The following is a 16698-nucleotide window of genomic DNA, read 5'->3' as shown; positions in this document are numbered from 1 at the left end:
CAGTATTACCATGCGAATATTGAGCTCTTATAATGGAATACTTACGGTGTTTATTTTTGTCTACATGTTGAAACAGCACTATTTCTATGGGGAGAACATGTAGTAGAGAAGCCACTTGTTTTCATCTCATTTTCTGGGACCTGTTACTCTCTTGGTTTGCAAGAGAGACAACAGTTCCCACAGTAGTTTTCAATCTTGGGGGATTCCTTTCTTTCTTTTGGTCAAAGATAGCAAAGATGGCCTCAAACCAAGGTCTACAAAGTCAACTGGAGGTATTCAACTTCTTTCCTTTCTGAATTATCTGTTCCTCTTGACAGTAAAAACTTTGCTTTTGTCTTTCAACAAAAATGTTGCTTAATCTCTATAGGGTTTTAATCCTGTACTCCTGTAATGCCTTTTCCTTCCTACAACTAATTTCCCCACTTTTAAAAGAAGACACATGGCTCCTCATAGTTTGAAATACAACACATATCCTTAAGTCAACAGGCTGTTTCGAATTTAGAAGTGAAGTCTGATCAACTGATGTGTGTTTGGGACTTCTTATTACTTAGGAGAGGGCTACTCCACCTTTCCTAGGCTAACCTGGCCCTGAGTCTTAGAAGCATTCTTCTGGAACACCCTTTCCCCCTATAAGTATCTGCAATTACAATTAGCAGATCTCTAGAACAGAATTCTAAGTAAGAGATGAAATTTTTCTTTGAAGATCATATATTTTTTGGTTCCAGTTTTCAAGGCATTCTTCCTTTTGAGGCTTATCATAATCTTCCTCTTAAGGTAATCCTCATCTTCTCCATCACAAATCACAGAGGGGCTTATAGATAAATAATTCCAGTGTTAATCAAATACTATAATTCTGCCTCATGACACTTTGTGTGATGTTACATGAACACCATAGGAGAATAATACTGTGTAACTCTAAATTTATGAAGAGAACTTGGTGTCATTTATATCTATATCCAATGCCTTCAGAAGATTACTTAACCTTCATGTTTTCTTTATCAGTAAAATCTAAAACAATTCTTCATTATGCTATTTGGACAGTACTTCAAATTATTGAAATATTAATGGGAAAATAATTGAAAATTAACATTTTCCAAGAATCTTCTGTTTCCCTGAACCTGAATAAGTTTTTTTTTTAAAGAATCACTGCATTGATAAGGAGCTTAAAATTCTCCTAATTTACAGATGGACAAAACCATCTTTTGAGGCCATCTGCCACTTTCGAAGTCACCAAGGACTTGATCGGGTACTTAATAATCATTGTTCCCCCAAAGGAGGTGTTCCTCACATATTCTTGAATGAACAACAAGTCTAGATTTCTAAAATGGCACAACTGAACACAGAAATTGCAAATTGCTAAACATGCAGGTTAGCCTGGATCAGTGACAGTTCTAGTAAATTATAGCTTCTTCCTCTTATTATTCAAGAACAAAATGAAAGCGACCAAGAAATATATTAAAGACTGTACTTACTAAATTAAATCGAATGGAATACAACATGAAAGCAATTTATCATTCAAGAAATATCTGTGATAACCTAGCTCTAAATTCGGTGTACGGGGCTGGGGGTGGGGGGTGGGGGGCGGGTGGAATATGAGCCTTATGGGGACGCCTGTTAACAACCCTAAAGCCTTGTCTCATCTAAAAAAAATGGAGTCAATATGATACCTACTTCATGAATTACCTGAGATAATAGAATTAAACAAGTTAATTCCTGAAAATTATTTAGCACAGTACCTGGAACATAGTTGACAGTAAATATTAGCTATTTTTATAATTGTCATTATTATCATTTTATATAGAGGATTATTATTGTTATTTATGGTAGTTATATTCTAAAAAGTCCCTTCAAACACTTAACTAACAAATACTGAACCATTACCCCTAGGGAAAATACAGTTAGGTTCCCACAAGTCTAGTCACAATATTTTCATCTACTGAACAATATCTAACACTGTTTTATGTGTGCTTCTGTTTAAAGACACCTTCTTTGATATGAATTATTGATTTATTAACACTGAACCCAGCCAAGAAAACTATAACTTACGCCTCCATACAACTTATCTCACACACATATCTTCTCCATATCGCTCATCACAGCCTTCTTGCACTGAAGAACACTAGACAATACCTTAGCACTACAATTGGGGGCCATTTTATAAAGCAAAACCATCACCACAATGAATGTGAGAAAACATCACATAAGATAGATCATGAAAAGAACAATTGTTCAAACCTCAACTGGGAATGTGCACTTCTGGTGACTCAAATTCTTTGCTGCTTTTCGCACATGCATGTCTGCAAATCACTGCAAAAACACTGTGAGAATTGATTTTGGCGTTACAAATAGATGTTCGCCAGTAGGTGAGTTCACAAATACAGAATCCACAAAGAATGAGGATGAACCATAGTGAGCTTTGAAAAACTAATATAAATTCTGTTTGCCTAGGTAAGAGTTTCAGGAGGGAAGAGGCAGGACAAGAAGTTTAGAGGTTTATACTTGTGCCAGGAAAGGCAGGATCTTATAAGCCCTGGTAAGAAGTTACTTCTTTCTCTAATAATAATGAGGCCCCATCACTAAAACTTTTAAATGAAGAATGTCATAATTAGATTTATGTTTTATAAAGAGAACTGCTTATAATGAACACAAGGATAGAAGAACCCCCAGAAGGGTGCCTTGTACATCGTGCACACTCAATATTTACTGAATAAATTCCGTATTTACTGAATGTAATATAGAGATTAGTTTTTCTGGGGCTGGAGGCAGGGCTGGAGATAGGGAAACTTTAAGATACTACTACTATTCAATGTTGTCAAGGTTCTGGCCACGGCAATTAGGGAAAAAATGAAATAAAAGGCCTTCAGATTAGAAAAGGAGTAAAACTATGTCTATTTGAAGATGACATGATATTATACATAGAAATTCCTAAAGATTTCACTGAAAACTATCAGAATAATCAATTTAAGCAAGATTTTAGGATACAAGACCAATGTACAAAACCAATTCTATTTCTATACAGTAGCAATGAGCAAACCAAAAAATAATTAAGAAAACACTTCAGTTTACAATAGAATAAAAAATAAAATACTTAGATGTAAGCTTAATCAAAAAAAGCATAAAATGTATACACTGAAAACTAACTGTTGAAAAAAACTGAAGACCTAAATAAATTGAAAGACAGCATATTCACAGATTAAAAGACAACATTAAGATTTCAATAGTCCATTAGCTGATATGCAGATTCAACATAATCCCTATGAAAATTGCTGCTGTTTGTTGTTGAGGAATTGACAAACTGATGCTAAAATTCATATGAAAATTATTTGACCCGGAATAGCCCAAATAATCTTGAGAAAGATCAAATTTGGAGGGCACACAGTTACTGGTTGGAAAACTTACTGTTAAGCTACAATAACCAAGATAGTGTGGTATTGGCATAAATATAGACATAAAGACCAAAGGAATAGAATTGAGAGTTCAGAAATAGACCCTCACATTTTGGCTGGATGATTTTCAACAAGGGTGCCAAGACATTTCAATGGAGGATGAGTAGTCTTTTCAACAAGTTGCTGGGAAAACTAGAAGCCCCATGCGAAAGAACAATATTATATGCCTAACTTGTACCATAAACAAAAATTAACTCAAAATTGATTAAAGATCCAAATGTAAGTTTTGTAAAACTACAAACTCTTAGAAGAAAAGAGGTAGAAATCTTTGTGACCATGAATTTGTCAGTGGTTTCTTATGTATGATGCCAAAAGCTTGAATAACAACAGCACCAATTAAAGATAAACTGGACATCATCAAATTTAAAACTTTCGTGGTACAAATGATACCATCAACAAAGTGACAAGACTACATACAGAATGGAAGAAAATTTGCAAATTATACACCTGTATATCTAGAATACACAAATACCCAAACTCCATAACAAGACAACCCACCTAAAAATAGGCAAAAGATCTGAGTAGATAGGTCTCCAAAGAAGATATACAAAAATCCAATGAACACACAAAAAGATGCTCAAACTTCATTAGCCATCAGGAAAATGCAAATCAAAGCCACAGTGAAATACCACTTCACATTCAATCATATGGCTATAATCAAAAAGACAGTAACAAGAGTTGACAGGCATGTGGAGAAATTGGAACCCTGATACTGTGGTGGGAATATAAAGTGGTGTACCTTCTTCAGAAAACAGTCTGGTAATTTCTTAAAAAGTTAAACTAAGCAGTGCTGTTTGATCAAGCAATGCTCCTCCTAGGTAGGTACCTGAGAGAAATGAAAACATATATCCATTCAAAACATCTACATGAATGTTGACAGCAGCATTATTCATGATAGTCAAAAAGTGGAAATAGCCCAAATGACCATCAACTAACAGATAAATAATGTAATATCCATACAACGAAATATTATTTAACAATAAGAAGTAATAAAATACCAATAAATGCTGTGACACAGTTGAAACTTGACAGCATTATGCTAAATGAAAGAGGCCAGTCACAAAGAACTACATGTTGCATGGTTTCAGATAAATGCATGCATACATTTAAGTGAAAAGTCTAGAAGAGGCAAATCTATGGAGACATAAAATAGAATATTAGTGGTTTCCAGGAGCGAAAGGGACAGAATAATGGTCAGTGACTGCTTATGTATATGAAGTTTTTTTTGGGGATGGGTGTTGAAAATGCTTTGAAATTCTGTAGTGGTTATGGTTGCAAAAGTTTGTGAATATAACAAAAACCTCTGAAATATACACTTTAAAGGATAGACTTTTATGACATGAATTTTATCTAAAAACTACTTTAAAAACTACTTTTTAAAGAATTCTATAGGATTTCCAATTCTGATTGTGATACAGTAACTGCTAAAAGAATTGTCCTCCTGCTATTAATCAACATAAACATGGATGAAATTTGTGATAGATACTTTGGAAGCCTCAGGTAGGTCAACAACTGACAGTCAACAACTGTCACTATCGAGAGAATTGAAAAGCCTGAAATGAGCCTTATCTTTTCTGAACTTGAGTACATAAAATTAGAGCCCAAGTAGAAGTATAATTTGGTGTAGCTGAGGAGACAATTGCCTGACTTCAGAGGTGTAGAAGAAGGTGAAATTTGAGGGGCAGGTTCCCTTTATTGAGGCAGTTACTCAGTTGGGTGGGGCTAAGTAAGCATGGGGGTTCCATTGCTTCCTTGGACATGGCTTAAATTCCACATGGAGCAGAGAACAGCTCCTGTGGGGCAGAGCAGTGATGAAGATTTCAGAGTTTTCTCTGCATTAGGAGGGTGGGAGGAAACAAGAAAGAGTAGAAGGAAAATGAGGTGAATAGAACACACAAGTGAATATAATATATAGTCACAGTGACTAATAACCATGGCAGGCTTTGATTCTTCAAGTGATTAAACAAAACTAAAAATGTCTTAAATAATTATTAAGAGTTATTGACAATATCAATCCATAAAAAAATAAGAAAATAATTTCTTTTATTGAGAAAAATCAAAATAGAACCTGTTAAATAAATATCTATTAAGTTCCATATCCAAAAGTCTTATTAAGGGATACCTGCGTGGCTCGGCAGTTTAGTGCCTGCCTTTGACCCAGGGCATGATCCTGGAGTCCTGGGATCGAGTCCCACATCAGGCTCCCTGCATGGAGCCTGCTCCTCCCTCTGCCTGTGTCTCTGCCTCTCTCTCTCTCTCTGTCTCTCATGAATAAACAATAAAATAAAATCTTTTTTAAAAAGTCTTATTAATTGTGAAGAACACCACTGGAGTGTAAAGATAGTAAGGAAGGTAAAGTCTAAGAATTTAGAGGAATTTACTCAATTTAACAGATTTTTTTTTTTTTTTGGTTGCATGATGGCTTGCAGGAGGAAGAGTGAAAGGAAAAAGGGAGAGAAATTCTAAGATAATTATATGCAATAAATTATTCTCTAAAACAGAATTCTTCCAGAAATATATTTTTCCAACAAGATCACCTCCATTAGTCCATCAATGTAAGTGGAATCCTTGGGTTAGAGTCAAAGTAGGTACAATTATGCCAAAAGCAATATTCAATTTTAAAATAAGGAATCAATGTCAACAAAGGTGTGAAACAATTAATCTTTTCTAGTTAATATCTTGCCCTTGTGTCTTTTTCTGTTTTGAATTTTTAAAAATATTTTATTTATGTATTTGATAGAGAGCGAGTGTGAGAGAGCACAAGCAGGGGAAGGGAGAGAAGCAGGCTTCTTGCTGAGCAGGTAGCCCAACATGGGACTTGATTCCAGGACCCTGGAATCATGACCTGAACGGAAGGAAGATGCTTAACCAACTGAGCCACCAAGGAGTGCCCCCCCTCTCCGTTGTGTCCTTTTCATTTGAGTAAAGAATGTATATGTCAATTGCAAACCTTTATTCACCTATTGGCTGGGCTGGACAAAAAAAGCCAACTGAAAATGAGGCTAGGAAAAACATGATCCTAGTCTTATCACATTAACAAGTGATTTTAAAAATTGTTTTAACCTTGTAGTACGTGGTTAGTCATCACCATGTGCACCACTAACTCAAGCTAGATGCTTGTTCTTTTGCCAAATAATGTCACTTTAAATGTGTGCAAATATCAATATCACAGTGAAATTTAGGACTTAACTTCTGACAAGGTGTGACCACATGCATGGTAATGAAATTTCATCTGTTCTCTTAAAATTTCTCCTCTAAGGATGCTTTATTTTAGGAGAAATGGAACCAATTTAAGTTTAAAATATCCATTCAAGACAGCTATGAAAAAATAAACTGTACTGAAAAAAATCCTACCTCTAAGTATATATATATGGATTTATTATTCACTGTAACTCGTTGGTAATGTTTTCTAAGGGACTAAATTTTTTTAATACATTATGTATGAGAAAGCAAAGTTTCACTCTGTTGTATATTAGGTTAAACCCTTAAAATAAATACTAGACAGTGAAATTCATCACAATATGCCTTCATTTAACATTTTCCTGCAGCTAATGTTCATTTTTTAAAGGGCTGGCTAGGGGCCCAAAGAGGATCATGTAACACTGAAAAAAATCCCAGATCCCTGGAAAACATTATAGAGACATTCCAGTATATTTAATTTTTTAAAAATGATATTTGTCAAATTGTTAGCCATCTATTAGACTGCATACTCTATGACTATACTACCATTTTAGAGTGTTGATAATACATCTTATTGGATTTCCCACTAGCCAAGAGTTCCTGGTAAAATATTTTCCTACCACATCAGCCACTAGTCATCAACCATGTCAAACATTTTCAATTTGGATAATGAAATTCTAAGTTGACTGTACTCAATAAATAATAGAGATACATAATATTAACCATATAATATTTTAAGCATACTTAAATTAAGCTATATAACATACAGGAATTTAGGGCAAAACATTTATATTGATCTCACATACATAAATCTATTAATTACTGTGTTCTACAAATGCATAATCTTTAACTTAGCCTTCTCCAGAATAGAATTTAATTGCATATATGTATTTAAAAATTAGGAGCAAAAATATGCTTTAGAAATATCAAATAAACTAACATAAGCTCTGATCTCTTTGATAGATAAATGGAAAGAATATACAAAATATAAAATTTACCATTTTCATAATTTTAAGCAAACAGTTCAGTGGCAGGAGGTACATTCACATTGTTGTGTAACCATTGCCGTCATCCATCTTCAAAATCTTTATCTTCCTATTAAAAATATCTGTACCCATTAAAAAATAAGTCCTTACTCACCCCTGCCAGTACCAGGAAATACATTCTACTTTCTTTCTCTATGAATTTGATGAATCTAAATACCTTAGATAAGGAGAACCATATACTATTGGTCCTTTTATGACTGGTTTATTTGATTTAGTATGATATCTTTATGGTTCACTCATGTTGTATCATGCATAGGAATTTTCTTCCTTTTAAAGCTTGAATAATGTCCCATTGTATGCATATACTATCAATGGACACTTTATTCAGCCATCCATAAGTGGATGCTTGAGATACTTTTACCTTTTAGCTATTGTGAATAATGCTGCTGTGAATATTGGTGAACGAATATCTATTGAATATCTATTCAAGTCTGTGCTTACAATTTCTTGGTTCTTTGCATATATTTTTAATAAGTTCTCAGATCTACCCATGAGCTTATTTCATATTTTAAAGGTGATTGTTGCTGTTTTAAGGGACTCGGTATCACCATACCCACCCCTTAGATGGCCAACACACTCTCCTTGTCCTGGAAACATTGATAAGATCTCTTATAAAACAGGGGAACCTGGGTGGTTCAGTCAGTTAAGAGATTGCCTTCAGTTCAGGTCATGATCCCAGGGTCCTTGGATTGAGCCCCAAATCAAGCTCTCTGCTCAGCAAGGAGCCAACTTCTCCCTTTCCCTCTGCCTGCTGCACTACCTACTTGTGTGCTCTCTCTCTCTCTCTGTCAAATAAATAAATAAAATCTTCTTTTAAAAAAATCTCTTAAAAAACAATGGAAAGAGGTTTCTTAAGATGGTCTACCATTCTTGCTCTATTTCTAAATTCTGAATATTTGTTTTGCTTAGGGAGATGTAAGTCTTAGCTTTTGAAGAACCAAAGCTGGAAGAATCTTGGAAAAAATCCACCACAAAATGTGGTGTCCATTCCCCAGCCTTTATGTACAGCCTCATCCTGATTCAATGTAACTCTCTTTTATTGAAGGCCTCTACAAAACAAAATATCAAAGCCTTCCTTATTAATCTCTTCCTATGTTCAGATCTCTTTCAAAAGAATTGTCTTCTCATATCTAAGTAAAATCTAACCTTGCTGTTACTCTTCCTCCTCTGTTCCTTTGCCAATCTTCTACTCAATCCTTTCCATTCTGAACTCTACATTACTCCCAAAATGTACACACTGATCTTTGGAAATCCAGTGTTAAATGTCATCTCTTCTTGAAATTCCTTCCTGATCTTCCAGGATGAGTATAGTTTCCTTGTTTGAAAATGAAGGGGAAAATGGCCTTTCGATTTGTTGTAAGAACTTGATATAAAAAAAGATATGCTTAAACACTATCTAATGCATATGGTAAGTTATCAATAAACATTGGCTGTCATTACCAATGAAGACAACAACTAATAGAGGATGAGGAACAGTTGCTTCCTATCATTATATTAATTTTTTCTACCTATAGAAATCATTATTCTTTTACCATTTAGTCAAATCATCTTTTTGTTTTCTTTTCTACTAAATCTTAGGTCCTTACCTTTTTCCTATCCTAAGCCTTCTTCCCTAAGTCTTCACTAAATTATTCTCATCTACTTCAGCTTTACAATCCTAACCTAGAAATTAATTTCCAAGTTGGGGAATAAAAAATGTCAAATACAACTGGAGATGGGAAGAGGAGAGATGCTAATTTAATATTAAATCATTGTTTGCCATCATTATAGTGCTTGTTCTATGATAATGTGTTAAAACAATATTATGCTCTTAGCCTTTTTGGCTCACAGACCTCCATTGCAAATATGATGAAAACTGTGGATTATTGCTCGCCTTCCAAAAAACACGCACTCACAATTTTGCATTAAAATTCTGGAGATGTATGAACCCTCCTGAATGTTCCAGGAGTGTCCACAGATCCCAGATCAACACTATTATATAATATAAACATAAAAATCTCAATCGTTCCGTTTTCATCTGAAATTTATCTCAGATTTCTTGCCCCCAAATTTTATCCTATTCTACCACATGCTGTTTACACCTTTTTATTGTTTTCCTGTGGTTAGATCAATGCAGATTTAGCCAAATGCTCCAGATACTATAGAGAGTAATTGAGGAACAAGGTAAGGGAATATGTCTATGTATAAGAGATATCATTATCTCTTTTCCTTACATTTGTATAACCAGTGTTAGAGGACTCCTCTTCAGGCACAAGGGTAACACATTAAAGAAATGACAAATTATTTAGTGTATTTGAAAATCTTAAATCACAAAAAGAACTAAAGGTTCTGAATTCACATAGTTGTTCAGAAAATGTACTTTAATCCAGTTTCCTTCTAAAAACAATTTTCACTAGACTACACAAAACTTTGAACTATCTGGTAGATTTTATAATTTTTAGTGAGGTATTAAAATAAATTGGATAGCAATCTATTTAGGGTAGACTAAACTTGATTCATCTAGGGGCTTTTACATCTGAGAATAAGATTTTTCTCTAGTCTGTAATATTCTTATACATATATTTGTGGGTAATCTGTCTTACTTGAAAGCACAAAATATTACCACTAAGAAAAGAAGAAACACCTAGGACAACCCCCTAAATTGTAAGCAATTTAATTATTTTTTTTTTGGCAATTTAATTCTAAATCATACATTTGTTAGCAAAAAAGTCCTAACAATGGTACTTTAATTTTAACTTTGGTCTATAATAAATGCAACTTTAACTTCATTGTGTCATAATTTACCTTACTACATTGTATTTGATTGGCTATGCCTTATTCTTTGATACTCAGAAAGTGCTCCAGAGAAGCACATGCAAATGGTCAACCATCCCTACTTGTCAACTTGCATAGATGCAGTAGTTGTAAATTCTGCTGTGTTGTGGATCAGCAGCGACCAGTCAGATGACACAACTACCCCTGAGTAATAGACATAGAGAGTGGTTAGGGACTCAGGGTATCAGTGAGTAGGAGCTTGACAATGAGTGGGAATTGAAGGCAATTGCTTCCAGTCGAGTTGTGGATAATTGATGAGCAGAGGGGAAGGAAGAAAACGAGTGATTGAACAGCAAATGCTCAGAAATTATCCAATTTCACGTCCTTTGTATAAAGGAAACATGAAGATTACTCTTAGATTAGGACTGGGAACATGGTTTAGGGGGAAAAATTAGTTATTTGAGATTCAAGAAACCTGAATTCCAGACTTACATTTGCCATTAATATTAGACAAAATAGGGGATCCCTAGGTGGCTCAGCAGTTTGGCACCCACCTTCGGCCCAGGGAGTGATCCTGGAGTCCCGAGATCAAGTCCCATGTCGGGCTCCCTGTGTGGAGCCTGCTTCTCTCTCTGCCTGTGTCTCTGCCTCTCTCTCTGTCTCTCCTTCTCTGTCTCTGTCTCTCTCTCTCTCTCTCTCTCTCTGTGTCTCCCATGAATAAATAAATAAAATCTTTAAAAATATATATTAGGCAAGATAGTTTTTTCTGTGTCTCAGTTGACACAATATTAAATGAGAGGATTGGGTTAGAATTCCATGATGCTAATCTTTAATGAGGCTGTTTTCATTCCCAGGCTAATACTATTTCATTTGAACATTTACATTCTAAATATGAGCACAGTAAATGGTGGTGTTACCATCAACTTAGCATCAGGAAGTCCTCATTATTACAATAGTTACAATCATTACTCAGTTAATATTAGCTACTACAGGATAAATAATATGATGTCTTTTGAAGTATGTTGAAGTCATACTTTTTAAAGTTATTAAGCAAATTTTATTTTTTCATTTTTTAAGAATGGATATAAGTATTCATTTTTGAAAATATATGAAGCTTTTACTGAGTATTGCCCAGATTTCTGGATCCTGGAGATGCAGCAGTAAACAATATAGAAAAGGATCCTGTCCTCGTGGATAGAGAATTGAGAATACATAAATACAAAATCAAGATAATTCCCGAGTGTGATTAATTTCTTTTAAAGAAACAAGACAGTGATTTTTATGGAGACTATTGGGTAATATGACTTGGCCAAGGGAGGTGTTGCTATGGATTGAATGGTCACTTCTAAAAGGGAAAAATTTGGGCAAAGGCATATCTTATGAGAATAAACCATTTCTGCTGAGAGGCACACAGATAGAAAGGTACGAAAGTCATGTAGAAGGAATGATCTTGCCCTGTGTAGAACAGCAAGAAGGCCTGTGTAGCCTAGTGTGGAATAAAGTCTGGGGGACAGGCAAGGGCCAGTTTGGTGAACAAGTTAAAAGTTTCCACTGAAATATATATCTACAACAACTAAGAGCTTTTAAATATTAATATCAATGTATTTGAGGGGAATTTTTGCTTAAAACTGGAACTGACTATAGATAATTCTGCCTTCTGTGGAATGGGAATGTGGGGAGTGGTATGCACTCTCGTGTGTGAGTGTGTGTGTGTGTGATTTGGGCATGAATATTTCTTCAGAGAGTAGAGTAAAACTTTTCTCTATATCTCACTTCCTTGTCCAGAGACTGGCCAAGGACAGAGAATGGGTAGCACCTGAAGCAGAGCTTTAGAAGCACACTTAGTGAGTCCTCATATGTGACTGGGAAACATAGAGCTGAGTTTGGGGTTGGTTAGGGAAAGTGAAATTATCCTAAAAGGGAGAAGAAGGTGTTTAGTCCATGTGATATAGAGCGGCAGGCCAACATATTTTTAAGTAGAGAAATCACCAATATTGAAAATCTTGTATGATTGCTAAGTAAACTATTCTAGTCTTGCCAAACTTTCAGTAAAGTCAGGGACACAGACAGATACTTTTTGTTAGAAATGCTTTTTTTGGAGGTAATCAAGGAACAGGGCTGAGTTCCATGTTTGAAATCATGTAGAGCAGTAAGGATGGAAGAGATGTAGGAGTGAGATTTGGAATCCCTGAACTCTGGCACTTGAGGCCGGAAGAGACCATGAAAATACGAGTCCCCCAGAAATCTTAGAACGTCAGCTGAGTGGATTGAGCTAGCTGTAATTATACAAGTGTTCATTTATGCATTCATTTTCAGTTATCTCACCACTATGCAGTCTCTTAAAGGAAAAGAAAGTAATTGGAAGATGCAGGGAAAGAGAGAGTGACTTCTTTCTTAGGAACTGTAAGCATCCATGATACCAAAACATCAGCTTGGTGAGAAAAACAAGTTCAGTTAGTTGTTTAATACAGAGTACTCAAAATAATTGCCTAGTTGAATAAGTTTTCACTTCCCAGCAGCTTGATTTGTCATAAAATAGAGCTCAAACATAAATATTTAAAAGTAGAAATACATTTATTTTATTCCAAGTTCTGAGACATTCATAAACATGTTTCAGTTTTATCAGCAAGAATCCATGTGAATGACTTGTCCCCTTTGCTCTGGGATTCTGGAGTTTTAAATGGGCCAGGGTTTTGAAGTGTTGAAAGATATTATAAAGCACTTACAAGTATTCAGCTAGTCAGACTGCTCAATTAGCTGAACATTTATAACCTCAAAATTTTGACAGAGCATGATTCATGTAGGAATGACCCCTTGGACAACAGATGGCTTTATTGTAGGTATGCTTGAGAGAAGGAAACACAAAGCAGTGTGATCTGAGGGAAATAAAAATGGAACATAGAGAGAAATATTGAACTTAGAAGCATGAATTATACTTTTAAATAAGGGAAATTTTGAACAATTTAGCTGATATATTTTTAATGATAGTGTGCTTTCAAAATATTTTATTTGAGACTGTTTAAGACATATTTATGGGACAAGCCTCAAAAACAAAGTAGACCAAAATTAATATCTAGTTAATATCTAGGCAACCCATCCCAAATCATATTATAAATCTAAAGTATTTAGAAAAAAATAAAAGTTTGGGGGAGTAAGAACTACAATGTCAACCAAAAACCTAAATCCACAGCATTTTAATTTCTTGGTTTTTTTTTTATTTTTTTCCCTTTAGTTGTGGGGTGCTTATAATCTGGAAGGTATTCTGGAGAAGCATTGATTCAAAGGCATGTTTTAGGATAACATATTACCACTAAAATATATCAAGTTTTGATTTAGAGGGTTTTACCAGTTTTTAAAGGAGAATCAGGAAAGCCTGGTTGGCGCAGCAGTTGAATGTCTGCCTTTGGTCAGGGTGTGATTCTGGGATCTGGGATCAAGTCCCACATTGGGCTCCCTGCAAGGGGCCTGCTTCTCCCTCTGCCTGTGTCTCTGCCTCTTTCTCTCTCTGTGTCTCTCGTGAATAAATAAATAAATCTTAAAAAAAAAAAAAAAAAAAAACAAGAGTCAAAAGTGATGTAAGTAAAAACATGTACTTTCAGGTATGTGCAGTATCTCTTAAAACTGAAGTTAATACTATATATAAATTCACTTTGGAGAAAGAAACATCAGATTCCCCAAAAATACTTTTACATTAATCCATAGAACAAATGCAAATTTCCCTCTCATTTGGAGCCTATTATGATACACAGTATACTGGTACAATGCTCTTCCTAACTTTCTAGGAGTACAAAACTACTCACATTACCATAAAAAAAAATAATGGAACAAGAAACCATAAATAATTTCTCTCAAAGGACAAAAAAAAAAAAAAGTTTATCCAATGAGAAAAAACGAACAAACAGAAAACAGAAAAAGCATCAGGGACCAGGGAGGAGAGCAGGACGCAGGACACTCATGCCCCTGCCAGTATTCATTGCAGATGAGTCCTGACCCCTTGGAAGAGTGTGCCCATCTGTGGTTCAAGAGAGCCAGGAGAAGTTTATGTGGGTGATCATATTTTCCACACTTATTGCTCCATTTTGTAGATGGACCACCAGAGTTACTATGGGGCGGTACAAAGACTCCTATCTGACTTTACCCAGTTAGCAATAGGAAAAAACAGAATACAGTCCTTAAGTCCAGCATTCCTTACCTCCTCACAACTGCTGCTTAGTCATTAAAGTCATAATAAAGTAGTATTGCTGCTTACCAAGTTTTCTAAAATAAGTATAAAAAAATAACAATGAAAACTCAGCAAGGACAAAAAGATGGATTCGCTTATATATTTTTCCTTTTATTTAGTCATTTCTCCCCTTAACACTATTAAGCAAGAAGCATTTATGGACTAGAATCCTCATTCTTGACTAATGGTTTATACAAACTGTAAATGTACACTTTAATATCCCTGTGCTCTTTGGTCCTCATTACAACTCTGTAGATCAGGTTAATATTTTTCCTATCCTCATTTTAAGGATGAATCTGAATTTTAAAGAAAATAATTTATCAAAAATCAAACAGCTGATACAGACTACAATCAATATTAAATACAAAACTTCGGCATATAAATTACATTCCACCTCCTTTAATCATGCATATATAACTGCAATGACTCCAAATAAATATTCTTCTAAAACATAATTTATTACAAGATCTGTTAACCACCCAATAGAGACACATACTAAAAGTATAATTCTTGAGTAATTTTCAGGGCTTGTAAAAACCTTGTTTATACGTGCAAAATATTTTTTCAGTGTTCTTAATTCAAATGACACAACAAATCAGAAAAAGATCTTACTTCAGCATCTTAGACATTCACTATTAATTCCTCAAAACTTTTCTTTACATATTTTCTCTTTTTCTAGTTTGAAGAATTAGAAAACCTGTTAGAAAATTTAGCTGTTACAAGTAAAACTGAATTAGAAGAAGAAGAAATCAGGAGCAAGAGAGAGGGATCTAACAATATGCCAGGTTTGGGGGGCTTTTTATTCAAAGTATTAATTGAGGGAAAAAATGAAACTCTGTGTTCTGTGGGCACACATAGCATTTCTATGTATAAGAATAATTTAAAATTGGCTTTGGCTATAAATAATGTCCATGAATGAACTTTTAGAATTAGAAACAAAAACAAATACAACACACATTACTACTGATAGAAAATACAATTTAAACACAGAACAGTTAATTAGCAAGCATGGAATATTCCACAAATTACTTACAAGGACAAGCTAAGTCTTATCAAGGCTTCTGTGGTCTGCTTCTATGTGCGATATTCGTTGTCACTGTATAGATTTTTTTTCCCTTCTGCTAAACGTTCCATAACTTTCTTGGCAAGACTGAATGTAAGTTATTCTTATAAAATACCAGACTGTCATAATTATGATTTTTAGTATTATCCAAATTAATTACAACTTCCAGCAGTGACACGGACTAAAATAGCAAGAGCTGCTGGTGATCTAAAACTACTCTCAGCATGTCCCAGCGAGTACTTGGCCAGGAGCACATGTCACTTAAAAAAAGCATGTAACCCTTTAGACCCAACAGTCAATTAAGGCCTTGGTAGAAATGTCAGCCATAAGAATGAAAAGACCTTTCAATTATTTACATACAATTTTCCTCTAATTAGTGAGAACTGATTTTCATTTCTTCCCTTTCTTTCCTCAAACAGGACCATATGAGATCAAATTCAGAAGGGCAGCTGCTTCATTAAAGACACAGAGAGAGAAAATGAGAGCAAGAGCGACAGCCAGAAGAGAGAGAGGCAGTTTTTCTTGTCAATCAGACCTCCTGATTCTTATAGAGACGGGGTCTGCGAATGCCTATCAGCTTAGCAGTCTTTAAAGATTTGTAGGGTACTTTGCTAGGGTCTGTGCTGATGATATAAAACAATAAGACATTTTCAAAAATGTCTGACAAAGTACAATTATAATCAACAAAGTGTAGTGTCACAAGCTACTGATGTCTATGTGGTACAAAAGAGATCCACTACTCTACTTTTATTTGATAGTTGTATGACTTGCCAAATACCTGTACATATATGTAAAAAAATATAACAATTTAAATATAGTATAGTCAAAATTGTATCTTAAAATTACTTTTGTAAAGCAATTTTGAAAAGACTTTTGAAATATTTGAGTAGCATTGACTCTGGAATAATTATAACTACTATTCAGTTTCTTTTTTTAAAAAAAAATTATTTATTCATTCATGAGAGACACAGGGAGAGAGAGAGGCAG

The 16698-nt window shown here is 34.6% G+C and overlaps 1 protein-coding gene across 1 annotated transcript in view; it reads right to left on the bottom strand.

The window, feature by feature from the left end:
- The window catches only part of EYA4 (EYA transcriptional coactivator and phosphatase 4), a 306653-nt gene extending 290708 nt beyond the window's left edge, over positions 1-15945 (bottom strand). The window contains exon 1 of the mRNA XM_072824123.1: positions 15682-15945. The gene's annotated coding sequence lies outside the window, so the exon portion shown is untranslated. The remainder of the gene's footprint in view (positions 1-15681) is intronic.
- Between the last annotated feature and the right edge of the window lie 753 nt (positions 15946-16698).

The sequence above is a fragment of the Canis lupus genome, chromosome 1, assembly GCF_048164855.1.
Source record: "Canis lupus baileyi chromosome 1, mCanLup2.hap1, whole genome shotgun sequence".
Taxonomy (NCBI): Eukaryota; Metazoa; Chordata; class Mammalia; order Carnivora; family Canidae; genus Canis; species Canis lupus.
The sequence above is the reverse complement of the archived record's forward strand: the minus strand, read 5'-3'. Positions and strand labels throughout refer to the sequence as shown.